The sequence below is a fragment of the Panthera onca genome, chromosome B4 (assembly GCF_046562875.1).
Source record: "Panthera onca isolate mPanOnc1 chromosome B4, mPanOnc1 haplotype 2, whole genome shotgun sequence".
Classification (NCBI taxonomy): Eukaryota; Metazoa; Chordata; class Mammalia; order Carnivora; family Felidae; genus Panthera; species Panthera onca.
In genome coordinates, this window is record NC_138345.1 from 137,808,124 (window position 1) to 137,831,067 (window position 22,944).

At 53.6% G+C, this 22,944-nt stretch overlaps 1 protein-coding gene and 1 long non-coding RNA gene across 3 annotated transcripts in view; one reads left to right on the top strand and one right to left on the bottom strand.

Moving 5' to 3' along the window:
• The window catches only part of ATXN10 (ataxin 10), a 537,342-nt gene that overhangs the window by 336,906 nt on the left and 177,492 nt on the right, over positions 1-22,944 (top strand). The gene's annotated exons all lie outside the window — the stretch shown is intronic.
• On the bottom strand, positions 19,790-22,777 carry LOC144616856 (uncharacterized). 2 transcript variants are annotated; one of them, XR_014138017.1, is made up of 4 exons: positions 21,788-22,777; positions 20,977-21,340; positions 20,083-20,181; positions 19,790-19,982 (listed from the first exon to the last, which is right to left on the bottom strand). It is a non-coding gene; the product is annotated as an uncharacterized LOC144616856 (long non-coding RNA). The 2 variants fall into 2 exon arrangements; XR_014138016.1 differs by lacking the exon at positions 20,083-20,181.

A 22,944-nucleotide genomic window follows, 5' to 3' on the forward strand; every position in this document is an offset into this window, starting at 1 on the left:
CCCGGGCCTGTGGGACCTTGTCCGCGGGGAGCAAGGGTGGGGACACGGGTGCCTCCTTCACCCGCTTTCCTTTGCCCACAGGCCCAGGCCCAGCAGCCACTCGAGCCCATTTCTCCACACCTTTCCCCCTTTGCCTGAGACAGGCCTGTGAGTGTCCTGATCCCTGGAGGGGGGGCACCTACGGGATAGGGAAGCCCCCCTCCCCCCCCCCCCCCCGCCACTGGGTTGCTGGCAGAACCTCGAAAGCTCCAGAGTTCTGCCTTGGGTCTGGGCCTGGATCTCTAAGATGCACTGAATGCCCCCCCGACCGGAGCGGGGACTGCCTGCGTGGCCTTGCTGTAGACAGTGGCCAGGCTCCTGACCTTCTGGAGATCTCCATTCCCAGGGCTCCCGGAGCCCACAGTCCTCAGTGAGAGGCCCGCAGGGCAGTGGCTAGAGCACCCTTGCAGGAGCGAGGCCTGGGCCAGCTGGGGATTGGGCAGGTCACCACCCTCAGTGCCCCGGACATTCCAGCGGGGGCCTCCAAAGGGCAGCCTGCAGGGTTCAGGCAGGCCAGGTGGGGCCCAGTGGAGATTTTTCAGGGACCAAGGGAACAGAGAACAGATCCCAGGCCTGCCAGTGGCTGCCGAGAGGGTAAAGGCCTAGGGTTCCAGAGCTGCAGACTCTTTAGGAGAAGAAAATCCATACTTGTGCATGGAATGTCCAAACTTTGAAAAATATCACAGGACAGAAGAAATATATCCTTGGGTTGAACCCAGCCTGTGGACCCCCACTGTGCAACCCCTTGGACATATGAGCTGGTTAGTGGTAAAAGGAGGCAGATTGCCTGGTGACCCTAGTCCCGGCTCAAGCTCTGGCCAGGAAGCCCCATAGATCTGGGGAACGGGGAGGGGAAGTGGTCCACACCCCACTTGCCTCATGTCTCAGGGGAGTCGTGGCCTCCGCATACTGAGTGCTCCAGACGACTGAGGCTGACGTCGCCCCTTTGGGCCCACGTTTGCTTAACTGAACTGATTTGAAGTTAAAAATCTCGCTTTGAATCAGGTAACAGGACTGCCCCGCCCCCACGTCCTCGGAGGAGCCTCTGTGCCCACAGAGCTCGCTGTGTAGGACGCAGAAAGCGAATCTGAACTTGAACTTTCTTCCTGTCCCAAGCAGTACAGTCGACCTCCAGGTACGGAAACCTGGGCCTGTTGCTGCACAGAGGGCGGGCTGCAGAGAGGCGGGGCTGTGCCTCCAGCCCCGGGGGGGGCCCTGGGAGACTGACCTTGTCTCCCGGCATCCTCAACTTCCTCACTCATAAAATGGGCTCAGTACTGGCTCTGACTCAGTGGGATCGTGGGGAGGATGGCGATACCCGCGTGCACACTCAGCGTGGTACCAGCACACAGTAGGCACTCAGTATGCGTTCACTGCTCTATCGGACCGCAGTCCGGGTAGACCCTGCCGCTGGCTCCCCTCACAAACCACCTGCTTCTGGGGCCGCTCAGGACTCTGTCTCGCCATTTCATGTCAACCCTCAATTGCTTGCCTCTCCCCGCTTCCTTTGTTTCTTTTCTTATCCTCAAAGAAAGCATCGCTGAGCCTCCCCCCTGTGTCGACAGCCCTGTGCTGAGCACTGGGGATCGAGAAGTGAGTCTGATACACAAGGTACCTTGAGAAGCTGCTGGAGGCTCTGTGGAGCTATGACACCGGGGTGAGGTTCTCTGGGCTAATTTCCCATCCAGAGAGGGTGTTTCCTGCACAGTGCTCCTGCTGGCAGCCCTGCAGTCTTTGTTGAATGCCTCCAGAGACGAGCAGCTCACCACTTCCCCGGTGGTGTGTCTGCGGAAGCCTCGTTGGTATCCCCGAAACTTGACTGTTCGGACCGGGTGTAGACAGGACTACAGCAGTGGCTCTGGGTCTGAGGCGCCTGGTTTTACAGGGGGGAGGGGGATACACACACCTGGTAAGGGGGTCCTAAAAAGTGGGTGAGGTGCTCGTCTTAGAAGGGACGGATGCGTGTTGTTACGAAACAGAGCCCCGTTTCCCGCTTTTGCCGGTAGCCTCTGTAGCAAGAAGACGACGACAGGGCTCTCTGAGCGGGACATTAACCAAACATAGTACAAAAAGCTGGTCACTGCACTAAGGAAGCCGGGGAGCCAAGTGGAGGCGTCCGGAGGCCTTGGGTCGCCCGCCGGGACTCCGGCTGCACAATCTGCAGAGCTCAGTGTGAAGGAAACGCGTACGGCCCTTGTTCAGAATGATCAAGAATTTCAAGATGGTGACAGCAGGGCATTAAACGAAGGGTGGGCCCTTCTGAGCACAGGGCCTTCCCTTTGTGACAGGTCACCAACTCGTGAGCCCGGCAGCGCTCCTTGAACGCGCTCTTGCCGCGAGCGGAGGCCGGAGAGGACCCCCAGGCGGTCCCTCCAAGGAGCGTGACTCCTCTCCTGCATTGCCTCTTCCTTCCATCACTGATGTTACATGCTAATTTTAGAGCGTTTTGAATCCTCACCAAAGAAGAAAAATATTTTCAATCACCTGGAAAACCCCGCTCTCTTGGAAATAGCCAGTGGGAGCGCCCTCGGCAGCTTCCAACTTCCACAATTTGAAACAAAATTAGCATTTTAGCTTCTTCGGGTAATATGTATCATTTTATCTCCTGCTTGTTTCACTAAATATTTTATCACCGCCCCGTTCCCGAGTCAGAAGATCCCATTCTTGCACCGGTTGATTGTTAATGACTAATATTCCGTTGGATACATCTTTTTTAACAACCCTTGTTATTGGATGCCGGCTATTTCCCGTTCTCTCTGGTAGAAACTGCACTTTGAGGAATGCCTGTGTGCACATTTCTGCCGATTTCCTAGGAGAGCAAAGGCTCTTAGGTCCCAGAAGTCTCTTGGGGCGGGGGGGTCTCTGAAGTGCCTCCTTGGCCACGGTCTCCGGATGAGGACCCTGGGCCCAGGGAGCAGAGGCCCCGGCCCTAGAACTTTCTGCCTGGCCTGTCGTGAGAAGGACAGATTAATGATAATGAGGCGGAAGATGGCCCCTTATCCCACCGAACTGTGGACCGGATTTCGGGGTCTGGGCTGCCTCGTCACTAAGCCCGCCAGGCTGGGGATGCAATAACATAAGGCTTAGCGGGGTGCCCTCTCTTGGGCAACACTCGAACATGGTGGCGTGGAAAAGCAGGAAGAAGGGGAGGAGGAGGGGCGTGGGGAGGAAAAGCAGAAGCCGGGAGGTGAGGTGAGAGCCCCCTTAGGAGAGGAGGGCTCTGCGGGGCATCTGGTCACTTGGCCGAAGACTCCAGAGGGCGAGGATGAGGTCTGTCAACCGCAGCCCAGCGTGGCCCGCCACCGATGCGCAGCGGACGTTGTGTGGAGTGGATACGGAGGCGGGCTGCACCCCCAGCCTCGCTCAGAGGCGTCTGGACGTGTGGGGGAGGAAGGGAGGTGGTGTATGAGTGTCCTATCGCTGCCGTAACAAAGGTCACTGACAGTGGCTCCACCAAGGCAAGCTCATTATTGTGCAGCTGTGGAGGCTGGGAGTCCACAATGACTCACGGGGCTAAAACCAAGGTGCTGGCAGGCCCGGTTCCTTCTGGAGCCACCCCCCCACCCCACCCCCCACCCCCGCCCCGCCGGGGAGAAACCTTGCCTCGGCCTTTTCTAGCCTCTAGAGGTGCCCACATTCCTTGGCTTCTGGCCCTTCCTCCATCTCCAGGGAGAGACTGCACCCCTCCTTCTCTGATCACCGTCGGGCCAGGGGCTCCATGTTCAAGGGTTTGTGTCATTCCATCGGACCCAACTGGATAATCCAGGATCCGGGCCCTTAACTCGTCCACCCGCCCAGTGGATTTGGACTCTTCTGGGTTTGCTCCTGGGCTGAGTAAGTTCCTGCCAGAGGCCCTGTTATTGGCTCCCCCCTTGGCTTACCTCCAGGACAGAGGTTCTGGGAGTTCAGGCAGGTTCTCTGCTCAGCCAGGAGCTGCTTTGCCTCACCTAAACCCCACAGGGCAGGCATCGTGGGCGCTATTATCCCCATTTCACGGGTGGGCAAACTGAGACCCGGCGAGGCTGGATGATTTGCTTAAGGCCACACAGCTGGCAGGGGACGGAGCTGACCCTCAGTAATGGCGGACCCCAAACCCAGGGCCCCACGGGGCCTGCCACCTGCCCCTAGGAATACAGCCTTCCCTGGCTCTCCCTTAACCACAGCCCTTGATTCTTTCCAGAAGGGCGGCAGGCCTTCCTGCCCCTTTTCCATTACAGGCCGGCTGTTCTCAGGGACAGAAAGGCCACAGGGCGGCCCTTGGCAGGGGGCTCGTGTGAGCGCGAAGGGATGTGGGAGCCTCACCAGGCGGCGGGGCCTCACCGCGGCTTGCGTGTTGGTAGGCGAAGTTGTGGATAGCAGAAGACACACTTGTCCCAGCCTGGAGGGCAGCCGCCCTGCCAGGTCCTGCTCCCCGCTGAGGGCCTTTGGGACGTCTCTTAACACAGAACCAGCACAGCACGTTGACCTGACCAATGCAGAGTTGCTCTGAATAAGGAAGTGAGGAAGAGAATGTTCCTGGCTCAGCATCTGAAGCTGGGCTGGCCCTCCATACACAAAGGCAGGCAAGGGCGTGCACCCCACGGCAGGGACTGTGCAGAGGGCACGGCCCGCCTTCCCTCCAAGCCACCCCCTGCAGCCGATCCCCCCACCCCCGGGGGCCTGAGCTTGGCACGGGAGGAGTTAAGCGGCTGCCGCGGGCACCTTGGCACACGGGAGCTGCCCAGAATGTCCGGCTCCCCACCCCCACTGCTTTTCTTCCCTCTTTTTGCCTTTTTCCTTCTTAATTAATCATACGCTGCTGCCCAATTTAAATATGGAAATGCCCAGGCCTGGCGATGCAATTATTCCCCAGGCCAGGCGGGCTGTCCGGCCCTGGGCTGCGGGGAGCATCGTGGCATCGCCTCCTTTCTGGTGTGTGTGAAATTATGTGCACAAAAGGCGTCTCCTTATCTGAGTGTGTGAACTAACTAAATAAATAAGGGCTTTTGTTTGTTTCCCGGCTCCTGCACATGACTGTTTTGACTAAAGCGCCCGTGTTGTCTGTGCCTTTATGGGGCTCCGGAGAGGGGCCGGGGGCGGGGGGCGGGGGGCGGCCGCCGGGCATCTGGGCCTCTCCCTCCCCGGGCACCGCCACGGCCCGCACCCCTCCCCGCACACACCCTCGCCGGAAAGTTCCCCTGCCCGGGCCGGGCTCCCAGGAGGCTGGCACGGTGCCAGGCTCGCCGCCGAGCGCGGGCAGCGGGGTGGGGCGAGCGGAGGCGGCGCCGAGGACGTGGCCGGGCGCCCCGGGCGCGAGCCGGACCGAGGCCCGGAAGGTGAGGGCACCACCCCCCCCCCCCCCCCGCCCCCGACACACACACTCCCACCCCCCGGGCGGGCGCAGGGTGGGCACGGGGCGGCGGTGGGGGTGGGGGGGGGGGCGCCGATCGGGCCCGGAGCTGGAGAGCGGGCGGTGGGGGAGGGGAGGGCACAGAGCCGGGCAGTGCCAGGCGGCTGCCCGCCCTCCCTCCGGGCCGGGGCTCCGCGGGGAGGCCGCGCGTGCACGGGGGGGGGGGGGGGGGGGCCAGGCAGGCCGTGGTGGTGGCCGGAGGAAGGCCGGCGGGGCGAGGCGGGCCCGGGGCTGTCAAGGAGAAAAACATCCCAAGGCCTGCAATTTGCTGCCCTCAGCTTTTTTTTTTTTTTTTTTTTTTCCTCCTGCTTGGGAGGGGAGAAAAAAAAAAAAAAGCAGTGCTTCCTCTGGAGGCGGATGCAAAAAGGATGCAGAATTTTAACCATCTCCTGCACCCGGTCCTTCCTCAGCAGGGTGTCCAGGCCCAGGCCGGGCACGGGGGCATGGACCCAGGGCGGGTGGTGAGGGCGCCAGGTGCCTTTCTCTGCCAGACGCTGGAAAGCCCGCATCCTCTCCAGCCCGCATCCCCGTCCAGGAGCTGGGCCCAGGGCAGGGGGTGTGAGGACTGGAGGTCATGGGGCAGGTGATGGGCCCCCGGCGGGAACAGCCGCCTCTGGTGCCACGTCCCCTGCCCTTGGTGGCTTGGTGGGCTTTTCTCTGGGTGTCGCATGGCATGCCTTGGCACAGCGCTGGGGGGGGTCGTGTCTTGGTTCTCCCTGACTTGGGGCCTTCGGCCGTTCTGGGATCCCCCGGCCTTTCTCGTGACCAATTTCTGTGCTTAAAAAATAATTTGGTAAGTTTTCCGGCGTCTGGCAGGGGCTCCACACACCCTACATTCAGGGCCGGACGTAAGGAATGAATTCTACGGTGCGGAAGGTGATCTGGTCACCGGAGGGACAGCAGGGCAAGCCCCGGGTGCGGAAGGAGAGGCCCGTGCCCCTCGCGGTGCTGTGTGGGGAGCGGTCCCGGGAGCTCGGTGGGATGGTCCAGGGAGGCACAGGGCCTAGGGCCCATGAATATGTTTTAACTTTAATGTCCCTTAAAATCCAGAGAAAAAAATGACTGCAATCATAATGAATAATATAATGATGAATTCAGCCTGGATTACAGTCATCTTTATACCAGTGCAGTCATAACATATAATTTTAATATGTATGGAGCAAGGGGCCATGAGGCAGAAGCATTTGGGTCCCTGAAAGTCATGATGGGGCCCTAGGCTGGTCAGCCTGTCCCAGGACAAAGGGTCAGGTGTCTGGCTCCTGAGAGGCCTTTGGGGGCCATCTGGGTGCCCTGTGAATCTGGCTTCTCCAAAAGCCAGCCGGGACAGGTTGGCACAGCCAGCTGTGCAGAGGAGCCAGGGCCCTCGTGTGTGTGTGTGTGTGTGTGTGTGTGTGTGTGTGTGTGTTCCTATGCACACGCATGTGTTTTACAAAGGATTCCCACACACGTCAGTGTGAAAGACCCAGTTCTGGAGACAGGTGAACCCAAGGCTGAGGTCAGACGCGGCCGTGAGAGCCTGGTGTTCCTGGCCGTGGGGTGAGGGGTTGTGACTCGGCCAGGAGCTATGGTGGCATCCCCCGCGGCCATTGTCTCCCTGGGAGAGAGGGGATTTGGAAGCCCACTCCCAGCCCAGCCCAGCTCTGTGCAGTAGACACAGAACACGAGCTGCAGACCGGGCCACATGCGTAATTTCACGTGGCTGAACACCCACCTTTTTTAAAAAGTAAAAGCAAACAGATGACATTCCCTTTAATAATACAACTTATTTTATCTAGTATATATTCGAAGGAGTATATTTCAGTGTGTAATTAACATGAAATTATTAATGAGTTTTTGCTTTTTTTTTTTTTCTATGAAGTCTTTGAAATCCAGAGTGTATGATCCACATACATCTCCATTCAGACGGACTCCCTGACTTTCAGAGGCTTAGTGGTCACATGAGGCACGTGGTGAGGGACTACCGTATCGGGCAGTGCGGGTGTCACAGGTCCCCAGGCCCACCACCACCCACCTCCGCACCCCAGAGTGGGGGAGACTGGTTTTTCTGCTTCTATTTTTTTTTTTTTTTTTTTTTTGCTGGTGGCCCTTCTTGGCCAGGGTCAAAGACGCTCGTGGTGTCTAGTCAGGCCCCCAGCATCCCCGAGAGCTGCAAGCTTCCAGGATGAGGGGAGGACTGCTGGGAAGGGTTTCTTCGGCCATGCTCCCAGACGCCAGGGGGACGGTACAAAGGGCTGGCTTCAGGGTACAATAGTGGGGCGGTTAGTCACAGTGCCGGGCAGCGGGCAGGCACACAGAGCTCCCTGTGTCTGTGCCTGGCCGGGCTGGGCCCTGCAGCCCGGTTTCCCCTCTCTGCCTTTTGTTTGCACCCCTCCCTACTCCCCGATTAACCCCCTGCTCCCCGTTGCCTACCTGGCTGCTTGGCTGGGGCATCCTTACTAAGCTCCGGTTTCCATCAGCCACCCTGGCCAGAGGCAGGCTCCTTCTGGAAGGAGAGCTCAGGCCCTGCACGGTTTCATTGGCATCTCTTGGGAGAGGGGCATCGGAAGAGCTCCGACGCTGTGGTTCTGCCGTGTTTGTGTGGTTTTTGCGTGAGTTAGAGCAGTTTTTGCGTGAGTTAGATGGCCGTGCGTGCTGGCTCCCTACTTCAAGATCCCGTCAGCGTTTGAGAGGGTGCCTTGTGTGAGGGGCTGTGCGTTGCCGGAAACAATGAAAAGCCAAAACTGTGAAGAATTAAGGAGTGGCCCCGAAGCGTGTGCCCGCACAGCACATTTCAAGGCGAACAGACTGATATAAATATTTTAATCCTGTGCAGCGATGATGGATAAGATAAAATAAATTAGTCATGTCCCAGCCCTGTCTGGGGACACTCGGAAAGCGGGACTTCGGCTAGCATTTGGTCCTTAGCACTGACAACTAAAATCTCCCTGCTAGCTTGCAATCCTGGCGACTCCGGGATGGAATTAGCTGTTTGTTGTGATTTGACAGTTAAATTATTAACATGTGGGGAAGGTAACTGCCCTGCAAAAGGTATAAAATGCCGTTAGCATTTCTCTCTCTCTCTGTGTCTCTTTTTAATTAAAAATTATCTGTGCAGAAATTCTGCACCCTGCGTTTTCTTTGCTAAAGTAAAGTGGCATGTGTTTTCATTTTAGAAGGCAGGGATGGTTTGCTGTGCCCTGGGTGAGGAGAAGGAAAAGAAAGGGTCTTTTGAAAATGTGCCCATCTACTCCCCGCTTAAAAATTCCAAGCGCCAGACAGTTTCCTTGGAGGAAAGAAGTGTCTCCGATGCATTTATCTTACCTGTTGATTACATGGCATGATGACTTTTCACAAGAATTTAATGCCTGTCCGAAACCGAAGGCGTCTGTGGAATGTGAACGGCCTAGGTGTGCTTGGCCCACAAGAGGTTGACATCTCGGTGTTACAAATCACCACGTGCCAATCCCAGGCCCAGTCCGCTGTCCGGACGGCACACGGTCCACGTGCCGTAGCCCGTCCCACGACTGCCTTTCGAAGTGATGCAAGACATATGTTCGGCTCACATCATTTTGTTCTGATTTATTTTAAACCCCTTCAGATGATTTTAGCACGAAGAGTGGTATATCTTCCTTGCATTCGGAGAGCCATTGGATTTTCAAGCTGGAGTACGATTTTTTTTTTTTTTTTAATTTTCTCAAAAATCCAAATTTAGCACTTGCCTTTTAGAGTAGAAAACGGCATGCCGGTTCGTCTTTTAACTCACCGCGAAAGAGAGATACTTCAGATCACATCCGTTTGATTTGTTCATTCGTTCCCACCCATTGTTGTCAAGGGGCTGAAAGTGGCTCACGTTGACAAAATAACATAAGGAAAAAGGCGTGTTCCCACCCAGCCTAATGAGTTCTTGTGGGGTGGACCCCAGAGGAGTCACAGACGCGTCTGGGAGTCGAGATCCTTCCCCGGGGGCGTGTGGCCCTGGGCTCCAACTCGTCCTTGCGCAAAAGACAGTCCTCGCCTGGATGAGCACCGCACACCTGGGCCGGCCACTTCTCGGCGCCCCCCGCATCTCTCAAGTGATAAACAGACCCTCTGCAAATACCATTCTTTTAAAACAAACCCGACAAAATCTTCCCTAATTGCAGTTCTGCCCTGGACCACCTCCAGAAATGGAGGAAAAAAAAAAAATTGGACTAACGGGAAATACAGTCGATCCCCGGGGAAAACGGCTCGCCTGCAGGAAGGTGCCCAGACCAGGTGTGGAAGCCGCTGTGGACACCTTGGGAGACTCACAGCCTCAGTTCAAGTCCTGGGGCTCTTTGCTTCTCTGAGCCTGCTCCCCGGATTTAAAACGGGAAGCGCAGTGTCCACCCGCGCCCCGGGTCGAGGGCTGTTGCAGAAATACTACCACGGCAGAGCCAAGCTGCTGCCCGGTTTCATTTTCTATTTGCGAGTGTTTTTCCAAAGGGTGAAGTGCTAGAAACACGTGAATGGCCATTATCATCGTAGTAACTTGTCCGGCAACATCTGACTCTTACTGTTTACGTTACACTCGTAAATACTTAACAGTCATTCACTCCATTCTTCCAATGAAGTCTGTCTACCTGACTTACAATGAGTATCGTCCGATCAGTAACATGATCCTTTTCTGCGGATGAAAGCAATTGACGCTCATCGTAGAAAATTTGGATAGTACAGAAAAACGTGTGTAAGGGAAAACTTGTTCATCCCGGACTCCACCAAAGCCCTGCTCATGCTTCCAGGATTTCCTTCCAGGCTTGGATTAACCCCATGACTTCGGTGCTGGGCCCTCCTGCCCTCTGTATTCTCGTTCTTCAGGGCCAGCTCCTTCCTTGCCCACAAGCCACCTCCTTCAGTCAGGCCCCGCCAGGCCCTGGTGTTCTGGAGAGGACCTCGGGCTCCATGGCACCCAGCCTTCTTCCCCCCGTGCTCCGCGAACCATGTCAGGGCAGGCCAGACAAACCGCCACTGCAGCCCCATGGCAGAGCCCCGGCTGACTCAGGGCGTTGGAGAAAAGGGGAGAGTGGCACGAAACACAGCTCCTTGCAAGGCCCGAGCCTTCTCCTCCGGGCAGGACAGGGGAAGGGGGCGGCAGGGCGGCAGGCACCTGGCAGCTTGGTGGAAGGGGTGAAAAGCGGGCCTGAGGTCCGGATTCTTGGCAAAGAGAGCTGCTTGAGCCAAATTACTTCTTAGACACGCAAAGTTTCGTCAGAACTGTTGAGATAATGTTTCCAAGGTGTTCAGCTTTACGGTCCTGACTTAAACCCACCACGAGGCTGGGGGTTCATGCCGAATGGCTTGGTAGGGCAGAAATAGGCCAGTCTGCAGTGCAAGGGCACAATTCGCAAACACCGTATGGGAACAGGTACGTGCCTCGGCTGGTCTCGCAGATCCGTCAGGCCTCTGGAGGGGGACAGACTGATTCCCATATTGCGTTCTGGAGCAACTGTGATCTGGAGGGCATTCTAGAATTTCCAACTTCGTTTCTTTTTTTTTTTAATTTTTTTTTTAATGTTTATTTTTATTTTTGAGAGAGACAGAGACAGAATGCGAGGGGGTCAGGGGCAGAGAGAGGGGGAGACACAGAATCCGAAGCAGGCTCCAGGCTCCGAGCTGTCGGCACAGAGCCCGACGCGGGGCTCGAACTCACGAGCTGTGAGATCATGACCTGAGCCGAAGTCGGACACTCGACCGACTGAGCCACCCAGGCGCCCCTCTAAGTTCATTTCTGATAGGATAGATGGAGTCTAACCCCCCCCTTAGAATAATGTAGTTTTTCAATCCCCTAAGATCAGACCGTTAGAGATTTATTAGTAACCCACATTGTAGGCAGCCTGCACAGGCAAGGCCATCGGGGGTAGTATGAGTTACAGCAGAGAAATATTAGCAAGAACTAAAATTTGGAATAACAGGGACCCGTGGGGTGAATTATCACGTAACACAATAATGCAATAGTGTGTCCCTGTTAAAATGCTGTTGACAAAGAGTTTGCAGCCGCATGGGGAGGACTTGGGGACGACAATTGATACAACATTTCACAAGCAGTAAATATATATGTAAATTATGTAATTGTACGCACATGTTTACTGTTGGGAAGGGAATATATAGACTATTATTTCTGGATAGTAGCACAGAGGTGAATCCTCCTTTCTCCATGTGCTTTATACTTGAATTATTGACATTTTATGCTTACTACTTACACGATGTCTCTCTTAAATTTCTATCTTTAAATTACTCAGACTTCGGACTTTGCTGTCCCTTCTCGAAACACATGGTATTTTTATGAGCAGAAAAAAATAATTTTTAAAGGCGCGTGAGTCGAGACAGAGACAAACGGCAAATTTTCCTTCAGTGGTTGTGGATAGATGGCACGTAGCAGAAATATTCGTTAGACCGACAAATATGTATGTAAGTAAGTAATATTCGTTTCTTATAAAAGACCTACACCTTGATACTTATTAATCAAACACTCCATGGGCCCGGTAACCAAACTTGCACAACCAGGGCATAAACATCTCAGTTAAGATTTTGTGTGAACTTAAGGAGAAATATTTTTGTGCCCTTAGTCATAGCATTAAGAAGGGAAAAAAGGCATTCTTGTTCTTCTTGGATACTTGTTTGGATGACCAGCCACCCATAGTTAGACCCTGCGCTCCATCTGGGGCTTCCGCATTCTGCTTCTGCTGCTGGGTGTTTAAGGGCCATTTAAAAGATTCTTCAAGTTCTTATCTGGAGGAACGCAGAGATCTTGGATTCGTAACGTCAGATGATAAACTGTGGACTTTGGGTGGAAATCTTAGTGGTTTATTTATGTTTGCTCACCTTCTTTGAAAAAAGAAACAAAACAACGTTCTTCCACGGCCCTACCCGCCCCCCCCCCCCCCCCAGCTGCACTTTGCAGGACTTCCATATCTCAAAATATTCTCCTGTGGCCTTATAAGTCACCTGCTGACTCACAGCTGGAGATGCACGGGAGCATCTCTTGCGTCAAGACACCAGGCGGGAATTTTCTTTTTTAACCGTAATGCTGCAGGATTTTGTGATGTGGCAAAAAGTCCGTCCACGTTTCCATCTAAAATACCTTAGCCTTCAAGCAAGTGTCATTTTTCTTCCCTGTAAAATGAATTCCCAGGAGCAGCAGCGTTGGGCAGGCGAGAATCTTTAAAACGCAGGGGTCGGGAAGGAACGCAGTGCCTCCCACCCCCCACCCCCCACCGGCTCAAAAGGCCCGAGTGACCCTGCGCGGCCCGCCACGGGGCGCAGGTGAGCCGAGACCTGCGGGGACCCACCGGGGACCCGCGGGCCGTCCGCAGAGTCCCCCTCCAGGCCCCCGGCCGGCCCTCCGCCCGCGCTCCTGCTCCCCCCGGCCCCCCGTCAGGGCCTGGCTGGCGCGGCCTCAGTTTCCCCGGCTGTCTCCGCGGGCTGGGGCGGAGGCCAGGCCGGCGGCGACCCGGGGCGCCGGCGGGAAGGGGGTCTGCACGCGGTAGGCCCGGCTGGGAGGTCCCGCCGGCCTCCGGGGCGCGACCCTCTAATCCGCTTTAGTCAATATATTGTGCGCTTTTCCTTCGGCAAAGTAAACAGGGCGGGCGAACAAAGCGGCGGCCGCCCGGCCCGCGACTCCCTGACCCCGGGGTCGCGCCCTTTGTTCGCCCTCAATGGGGCCAACCCACCGCCCGCCGCGGCTAATTGGGGCGCGTGCCGCCGCCAAGGCTGCCGCCGCGGACCCCAGACCCCGGCGCCTGCTAGGGCCTGGACCCGGACCCCGACCCGGACCCCGACCCCAGACCTCGCACCCCCGCGCGGACCCGGACCCGGGGCCCCGGCTCGCCTTGGAACTCGGACCCGCACCCGGACGCAGACTGAGACCCCCGCCCCCGGACCCCGGCTGGGCTCAGGACTCGGACTCGGACTCGGACCCGGGACCCCTGCTCGGATCCCGATCTCTGCCCCACGCAGACTCCAGACCTCGGTTCGGACCCCGGCCCGCGCCCTGCCCCGCCGAGGGCCCGATCCCCGGCCCAGGTCGACCCGGCCGCAGGCTGGGACCTCAGCCTCCGCTCTCCGAGGGGTGTAGACCCCAGGCCCCAGACCCGCTGTAGACCCGGCCCCGCGCCGACCCCGCCCGCCTCCCTGTGTCGCGAGCCCGGGGGCTGCCAGGAGGAGGCGCTCGCAGGCCTCCTCGCCGCCGGAGCAGGTGCGGACGCAGTCGTGTCCCCCTACCCAGCCCCGACCCGCTGCAGGAGACTAGCCGCGGGCGGCCGATGCGCCGGGTCCGCGGGCAGACCCTAGACCGCCACCGCAGCGACGTGGGTGCCTGTCCCCCTGGGAGAAGGGCCCCGGGACCCCAACAGAAGCCACCTCTATGCAGCGCCCTTTAGGTACGGCGGAGGTGCGGAGAGAAGCTTACTGTGACTTGTCTTTTCTTTCTCTGCTCTTTATTTCTGCTGGGAATCAGGCAGATGGGAAAGAAAAGGAAATCCGGGAAGTGGAATTCTGAGTCCCATTGAGGGAAAGAAAGCTGGAACCTTTAGACCCTTTGCCCACCAGGCTTCACCACCTTGCGGGAGTCTGGGGGTAGTTCTAGGTAAGACTGGGGTCACAGAGGTATTAGGAAGGCAATTGATGCTAAGGTCAGGCCTCGATCATTCCATGGCCTCTGTGTGCTTTGTTTTTCCCTCACATTCAGGACAAGGTTATAATTTTTATCCCCAAAAGCTTTGGAGACTTAGCTCCTTGCAACTTTTTTTTTTTTAAAGATTTTTCTTAATCTTTTTTTTTTTTTTTTTTTAAAGCACTTTCTCTTGTAATTAAGGTGCAGAAAGGAAACAGGAGAAAGGAGCCTTAGAAGGCTTTGCGTTTGGAGAGGAACATCAGGGTGTCTTCTAGTTCTCGGTCAGGTCAGGCCAGGCCCTCACGCCGCCCTCCTCATTTATTTCATAGCTGCATTCACCTGGCTTTGTTCTGGAGGCCCTTTTAAATGTTACGTTTGTTTCTGAGCTTGTCAGGTTTGGGGGTGGAATATTCGAGCTTGGAGTTTGGCTTCGGGAAGATTCGGAGTTGTGGCTTGCTGTCGTGAGGCTGGAGCCCAGGTGGGGGGTCCCGCATGTGAGCCAGCTGGTGGGGAGGCGGCTGCTTCAGTACGTTTCTGTGTGTGGCTCAGATCTCAGCTGCAAAGGGAAACCCTCGGGAGGCATGCCGTGCTGCCCTCACCTTCCCCAGGACTATTTCCTGAAGAGCCCAGGTCTGTCTTTCTACATCCCTTCCTCTTTGTCGGTCCCCCATTGCCGCAGCAACTACCTGTCCTTTCTCTTTTCCGAGGCGCCGTAACACCATCAGGTCAGCCTACATGTGCCCCTGCAGAATGCTGATGTGTGGGCCCAGGCCCCTGGCCACCGCTCCAGGAGAGAACAGCCCCAGAGAGGCTCTCTGCAGGCAGCCAGTCGTCAGTGGTCCTTGCCAGTGTAAGACTTGGAGCTCCCCCCCCCCCCCCAGGCCGTCCTGGTCACCTGCTTGGCCATTTATATTGAAACGACTTTCAGTGGGCTGCCAGGTTCACAGAGGGCTGAAGGCGGGAGAAGGCTCAGGTGGGGCTCAGAGCCACCCTGGCTGCTTGGCTGGGGAGACCCTGCTCTCGGGGTGCTGCGCGCGCCCTGGCAGAAGGGGTGGTGGACAGAGGGCATTGCAACCCCCCGGCTCTGGCGAGGCTGCTTTGTCACGAGGACTCTGGCCGGCCCAGCCGCGAGCTTGTGGCTGTGATTTTACACCGGAGGTAGACGCATCCCAGGCCAGATTTGAGGGCGAGATCAGGATGCACCTGGCTGGGAAGGGTGGACGCCTTAGATGACCGAATCTGGCCGCAGGGGTGGGGGATCGCCAAAGCTGGCCCGCTTAAGGCAGTTCTGGGACCCAGATTTCAATGGGGCTCTGTTTTTCCTGGGAACGGTTCTTACCTATAAAATAAGCCTATGTGTGTATGAGTAGGAAGCGGTGGGTGGTGATGTTTTTAAAAAGAGAGAGAGAGAGAAAGAAAGCCAAAATAACAAAGTGGCGTGTGTTGGTCCCGGGTCTGTGCGGTATTAGGCCAAGTCACTGTTCTGTCCACTTGGGCCTCAGTTTCCCTGGCCTTTAGGGAGGCGTGATCCTTCTTATTCTGTCTTCCTCTTGGGTCGTGAGGATCCCACGAGCCTGAGGTGGGTGAGAACGCTGTAAATTATGAAGCACTTGCTGTAGGTAGTTGAGATGCTGTCCTTATTACCTTAGGAAAAACCCTGTTCTATAGGCTGCTGTTTTATGATCGAAACTCCCGGGGACCCTGCGGTACCTGGCACAGATCGAATGCTCTGGGTGTTTTTGGTGACTTGAACTGTATCGAAACCCGCTGCCTTAGCTGTAAGAAGGATGCGGGCCAAGCCTGGGGAGAAATTGGGCAAGATAAAGAGCATCCTTGTCCCCTCAAGGCCTCTGGACATGACACCAAGATGGCCCCCAATTTGGGGGGTTGGATGTGAGGTTCCAGAGACCCTCTTCCTTCTGGCACATACGCCTGAGAACCTTGAATGTTTATCCCAGAGTCGGAGCCCAGACTCTTGTCTGCGGCCACGCCTGGCCCGGTTAGGGTAAGGGTCTGCGCGGCCCAAACCCCTGGCCCAGCCCGCTTCTCCCTGAAGAACCCAGCTCACGTGGCTCCCGGAGCTGCGGGTGCAGAGAGCACACGTCGACGCTGGCCCCCAACACTGGCGTTGCCGCGTTTGTCCTAGTGACAAAGAATGAGGTCAGCTTGGTTTGCCATCCACAAATCACGATTTTTTTATTCCAAGGAGAGACTGTCTGTATGTGAGATCGGTCCTTGTCGTCTACAGCAGGTTGTGTTTTCACTGGCTTTGGGTGTTTGCACGTGTGTCATAAAAAGGGAAGTGACCCCCAAGAGAATTCGGGTAGGGCCTGCCCTTTGCCTGGTTTAGGGGCACCCCTGCTGGACCTCAGATCAGCTCCAAGCCATAGGGCGGGAAAACTCTTCTTCCTATATACATACACACACATGTACACACACACACACACACACACACACACACACACAGGCAAGTGCGTGCACATGCGCACACACATGTATCCCAGGATATCCTCGTGTTGTTAACATTTAATGTTCTAATTTTAAATTTCGAGGCACCAACTGACTGTCTTAAGAGTCTCATTCAGCCTGTCTGCCTTGGAGCGATTTTATTTACAAGCCTTTGCATGGTGTCAAAGGGCTCTGTGTTTCTTGCAGACCGTGTTCGGGTGGTTGAGTGTTTTGGTTTTCGGCCACAGCTGGTTAGTTTTTCCGAATCTGTAGATCCAGGTGTGCGTTGCGAAGTTTTTTTTTTTTTTTTCCCCGGCGAGAGAAGTTTCCCGGTGAGCTTTGGAGCCCTCCTAGAAGTTTCCGGCATTCTACGTGTGAGAGTAGAATGCCAGTTTCGGGGCTGTCAGTGTGCGGGCAGGAGGCGGCAGTCACTCCTCCTAGAGAAGAAGACGCAGAAGGGGCCACTTTGGAAGCAGGATCCCGCAGCATGTTTAGAAGGCAGAGTCGAAAAACTGGTCAATGGAAAGAAATTAGCAAAGGCGAGAGCCTTTGATGGTGGTTAAAAAAAATCACTGCCCGGGAGCGTCGTGGGGAACCAAGCCCGTGTGCACCTCTCCTTATTTTGAAAGAAATTCTTACAATATATGTTCCTCATGTGAAAATTACATGGACTCTTATTTTCGAATTAATGTCCCCCTTACCTGATTGCCTACATTACTACTTCCTTTTCTTTAAGAAAAATGAAGTTCATGTCCTTTTAATATTAGGAGTTACACCAAAAGTTGCTCTAGAAATAGCCAGAAACAAAACAGGACAAAAGCGTCGGCCTTCTTTTTTTTTTTTTTTTCCTTCTTCAGTATTTTTCTTTGCAGCCATTAAATATGATCTTGTCCTGCAGTGATAAATTTAGCTAAAACATTACTTTTCGTAGAAAGGGCATCTGTGAAAAATCCAGCCTTAACTTTGTCTTTGTGTTAACCACATCTAAAAGCTACGATATTTAGACACAGTAAAAAAAAAAAAAAAAAAAAAAAAAAAGAGGCTGTCCTTCTATATAAAGCGAATTACTCGCCCGTGTTGTGTGAAATCAGATTTTAAGAAAATAAAATGGGAGTATTTTGACAAGACCACTGTGGTCAAATTTCCAACAACTTGAAATTGTCACCTCAAAAACCCCTCATTCTGTACGTGATCACTTTGTAGGTAGCTTGCTTGGGTTCTGTTGCAATAACATTTTAAAGAACGGACCTGTGAAATCTTCGTTTTAAAAAACATGCCTGCTGTCCTTTGCAATTTAACAATGAACCTTTTGAGTTCTAACTCAGGATTTATTTCCTTTCTTTCCTTTTTCTTTATTCTAAGGGCTTATAATTTACCTAGCTCACTGAGGAACTGTATGGCTAAGAAATGGTCCTAAAGTTTTCATTTCAGCTGGGGCTGGGGGAGAAAAAAATTCAACTGACTTTCAGCATTATTTTAGAAAATTTAAAAAAACACACAAAAACATTTGACAGTTTTTAGTTTAACATTGCTTTAAATTTTTAATAGCTCAAGTCTGCTTACATGTGGTTCAAAAAGAATATATAGTCATTGAAATAGTCAGTGACTGTTTCGGGCTCCGGATAAAGGATCGATAAGGTGCAAAAACATTTCACATAAATCAAGGCTTTCAACTGAGAAACGAAGGCATTCTTTGGCTACTTGGGGAGAGAAGTTCTTTTCAGATTTTCTGATGTCTTTTCATTTTTGTGCGAGTAGGTAACTTGGTCTACTGGCAACTGTTAAATTACAAATTCCAATCTATCTTTAATTGCTAACACAAATTTGCTACACGTGGCATCCTAAATTCTTCAGGAAAATGTTAATTTCCCAATTGATGATGATTCCATTTTAGGAATTGCAGAAGTGAGCGACTAAATTCAGAACCCACGTCTCATTGAGAGGTAATTTTGATTTTTTAAAGACTTTAGTCTGTTCTGTGCTTTTTCGAATTCCTTATATAATGCTGAGAACCTAGCCTTACCATTTGGTGTATATGTGTGTAACCAGGAGTACTGGCCTGTCATCCTGAATTCATTTTTCCTGACTTATTCAAAGTAGTCACTCTGACTACTTCAGAGTGAAAAAGATGAATTGTAATTTTTCATCTGCCAGGAGAAAATTTTTTTTAATGTTTATTTATGTATTTTGAGGGAGAGAGAGAGAGAGAGAGAGAGCAGTGGAGGGGCAGAGAGAGAGGGAACGAGAGAGAAGCCCAAGCAGGCTCTGCGCTGAAGGCAGATGCAGGTCTCGATCTTACGGACCGTTGGAGAGCATGACCTGAGCCGAAATCAAGAGTCAGACGCTTAACCGACTGAGCTACCCAGGTGCCCTCTCTGTAAGGGGGAATTGTGGTTACCAGCCCGTGTGTATTATATACAGTATATTCACTATGTGTGTGCGCGCAATCAAGTACATATTTATTGCAGCCTTCTGGAATGGTCTACCAGCATGCTCGGTGTTTGGTGGGGGAGAGGGCTGCTAATGTGGAGTTTTGCCCCCTGCTTTGTTTCTCAAACATGCTTGTCCTGTGGCCAGAGTTTTATTTCGGTTGCTAGTGAACGAATGCCAAGTTTAACATGAAATGGGGTGAACTAAAGCAAAAGATTTTGAAAATGGTTCATGATGTTTGGAAGGAAGGAATCCTTTCTGTGTGGATGCTTGCTCACATTCCTTCCCCGGCCCGAGAGCCTAACTCAATGATCTTTCGCCCGTTTTACCTGCACCGACACTAGCAGGCTTCTTTCTCCCCTCTCCTCTTCCTCAGCTGTCTCTGTAGGAAAAAAACCAAGGGCTTTCCCAAGGCAAATTGATGCCGGTGGGTTTGTGTGCAAAAGTAGGGGTACACGCAGCCACAAAACAGGCAGAGCGAAACGGAATCCCAAACCGGCAAACTACTTTGAGACAAAAGCAAACGAACGAAACGAAACAAAACCAAAAACCAAAAAAAGAAAAAAAGAAAAAAAAAAAAAGAGAGAACAGAACAGAAAAGAAAAAAGAAAAGAAAAAATCATAAGCCTGCTTTGCCTTTATACACAGCACCCAAAGCTTCTTAGCAGCTCCTCAAAAGGGCACATTGTCTGGGATGACTGAAGAAGTGGTATCTAACCCAGGAGCCGCCGCGCTCTCACAATCTCAAGCTGATTGGGCAGCTTTGAAGGCATGGTTCTTCTTGAGTGTGCGAAGTTGAACGTTCAAAACCCAAGTGAAAATGTAAGTTTTCACTCACACGTATCCTGCTTGCTTTTAATGAGATTAAACGCATCTGTTTACTAAGTCCTTGGAATGTCTTGTACACCGAATTTTTTTTGAACTATTAGAAGTCGCTGCGTAGGGAAAAGGGACAGTAAACTGGAGTGCCCGCGGCCTTCTGGGCTGTTCTGAGGCCGGACGCTGGGCCGGGGACACGGGCTGGGAGGCAGAGCAGGAAGTCGCCAGCTGCATTCCCATTAGGCAGATCTTGGGAGAAATCAGGAAAAAATAACTGTATAAGGCCGATACTATAAACATCCCGGTATATCGAGAGCCTTCCTATGACTTATTTTTTTCAACGTCTGACCTTAGGCACGGTGTGGCTCACAGACCCAGACCCAGTTCTTTCTCCAGGAAGCCTGTCCATCATAATAACATTCACCAACAAAGTAAATGTTCCAGGTTTCTGTTTTGAGAATTTGAGCACACTTGTTAATATTATTTGCTCTGAATAACGTAATATGATAGCAAGTTGGGAAAAGACTTTAAAAAACCAACCTGAATAGTAGCCAGTGGAATTACCTCAAAGCTATTATTTTCCTTGAATAAAGCAGAATTTGATTTCTGAATTTGTAACCAAATTATATGTAAATCCTTGCCAAGTATAGAGAGGATTAAAAAAAAAAAGTGCGTGTTCTCAAATATGGTTCTGACTCACCCAATTTCTTGTTTTACCAAATAAAAATTAGGAGGGGGCGGAAAACAGCATCAAATTAACTTATTAATGTGTGTGAGAGCAAAAAAAAAAATCAGCTAATAAAAAGGTTAGCAACTCGGGTGTGATTATACAATGATTTCAGGTGAAAATTACAAAGTTAATACGCTGGCATTCAGTCAGTGCCTTCCGTAATGATACCGTTGTCAAATTTGTATTTGTGCCAAAGGAACAAAAGTTGTAACTGGCATAATGTAAGATAATCTCTTTTTCTCTGTGGCTTTTTAAATTCAACGTTTTAATCCACCAACGGAATCACAAAACATGTATCACATTAGTTATAATATTTATAGTGTTTAGGAAAGTGATTATCAATAGATTAGAGCGCAGTTGTTGGAGTGCAGTGTGTGTGTGTGTGTGTGTGTGTGCGCGCGCGAGAACGTTATCACAGAGGTATACACATCTCTAGAGTTAGCACTTGGGGAACGGTTTTATGTGAAAATAGTAACCATATATTTATTTTCAAAATCCCCGTTCAGTAGTTACCGAGCTTGCTCATTATTTTGGAAAAACAAGGTTTGGTATGAAAAGGGCCCGAGACTTAGTGTGTTTAGATCTCTGCATTCAGCCAGTCTCGAAAAGTATTGTTGTTCTGGAGTCCCCAAAGTTGCTAAGCCACAGAATGTCTGATGGGTTTTTTTTTTTTTAAAGCCGTTGAACCATGCAGTAGAGATGGGGGGCTGGGGGGGGGGCGTGTATAATGGCGAGTGGTGCTTGGGTTCTTCCTCGGTGTGGCCGCGGCAGCGGGGGAGGTGATAGAGGGTTCTGGGTGGCTCTTTGGGACTGCCTTGCACATACTCAGTTTGTAGGACGTGCTCTCTTACCCCACAGGCCTAGTCAGGGCTGGGAGCTGTAACAGGGAAGATTATAAAGGACGGGTGCTAGACAAGAGACGTAGTTCTGCCGTATTGCTAGAATACGGACACGGCATTCCTAAGCCTGGAGCTGCTACGAGGGTGTCCTTTACTGAGGAAGGAGGAGCACAGAATTCCTGGGCACCCAGCTTGGGACGCCACGGTCCTTGAGGCTGGGAGGGCCACCCTGGACCTTCCTCGGGGAAAGAGTGAAACCCACCCCATTGTGAAGTCACCCGGCTTGGGCTGTCTCTCTGCTCTGCTGTGAAAAGTGAAAGTTGGTCAGCATTTCAATGAAAAGAGTCACCGGAAAACATTTCTACTCCATTTTCTAAAACTCAATTTTCTCAGAGAAATAAGAAAAACTGCCTCTAAAAAGAGGCCACGGTAAGAGTCTAACACCCAGGAAAGCAATTTGGGAAGATTCCTTAGTATATCCTGACCTTTTCCCCTCCCCGTGAAACCATGTATCTCACAGGTGGGTGTCCAGCCACAGTTCAAGGCCAAGGTCATAGGGGCCTAGAGAGCTTCCAAGGTGGGTGGGTGGGTGGGCAACCCAGGCCCCAGCCCAGCCCTGCCTGGAGCGGCCAGTTTCCTCTTTCTGGGCAGTCCAATCCAATATGGAATGGAGTTTCCTGGGAAGCAAGGGCACACGAGGAACTTTTGAATGTACCAATGGCATAAAAAGTATATATATTTTTATGACAACGAGCAAGTTTCAATTGGTTGACAGAAATGGCGAGATGTGACGTCAAGGGACACTGGTTAGAATGCCAAGGCCGGCTGGGGGGGGGGGGGCGCTGGGGGGAGACAGGCACAGAGAGACATTGGGATGGGGCCCAGGAGACCTTGTTCCCCTCGGGCCCCCGTCGCGGGCGTCCTGGGACAGCCAGGTCCATCTGGCTCTGAGAGAGGGCATGCCTGGACAGGGAGAGGGGGTCCGAGCATAGTGACCCGGTGTCGTCCCCGAGCGACAGAGGCCCAGGTCGGCCTTTCTGCGGGGAAACCACTCAGGCGCCCCCGCGGAGCCGGCGGTTCAAGCTGCTTCGGCCTCCTTGGCATTATAACCAGTGTCCGGGCCCTGGAGCCCTGCCTGTCGCGACCCCCGGAAGGGGGCGCGGGAGGGAACCGCGCGGCCCCGGGGTGTTGCAGTGTAGTCGTCGGTCTCGGAGAGAGCAAAGCTGCGGCCTAGAACTTCTCTCCGCAGCTCCTACGCTCCGGGCCAGGGGAGCAGGAAGTTGTTTCTGCGGGGAAGGAAGAGAGCGAGCTCGGAGCTGGGCAGCGGCTCTGGGCACGGTGCCCCGCCATCCCACGCCTTCCCGGCACCGTGAGGGCACCCCCTTCCGCCAGGCACCTTGCACACCCCCTCCATCTCTGGGCTCAGTGCGCTACCCCTCTCCACTTCACCAGATCCCGTACAGCGCCTCCCCCCCCCCCCCACCTGGCACCGCGCCCCTCCCTCCGCCGGACCCGCGCCGTCCGGAAAGCCGCCGCGGGGTCGCCCTGGCGCGCGCCCTGCACCGGGGGAAGCCCGCCGCCGTGGACCCCGAGCCCTGTCCCGGGACCTCGTCTAGAGCTCCGTGGCACATGCTGGCCCCTG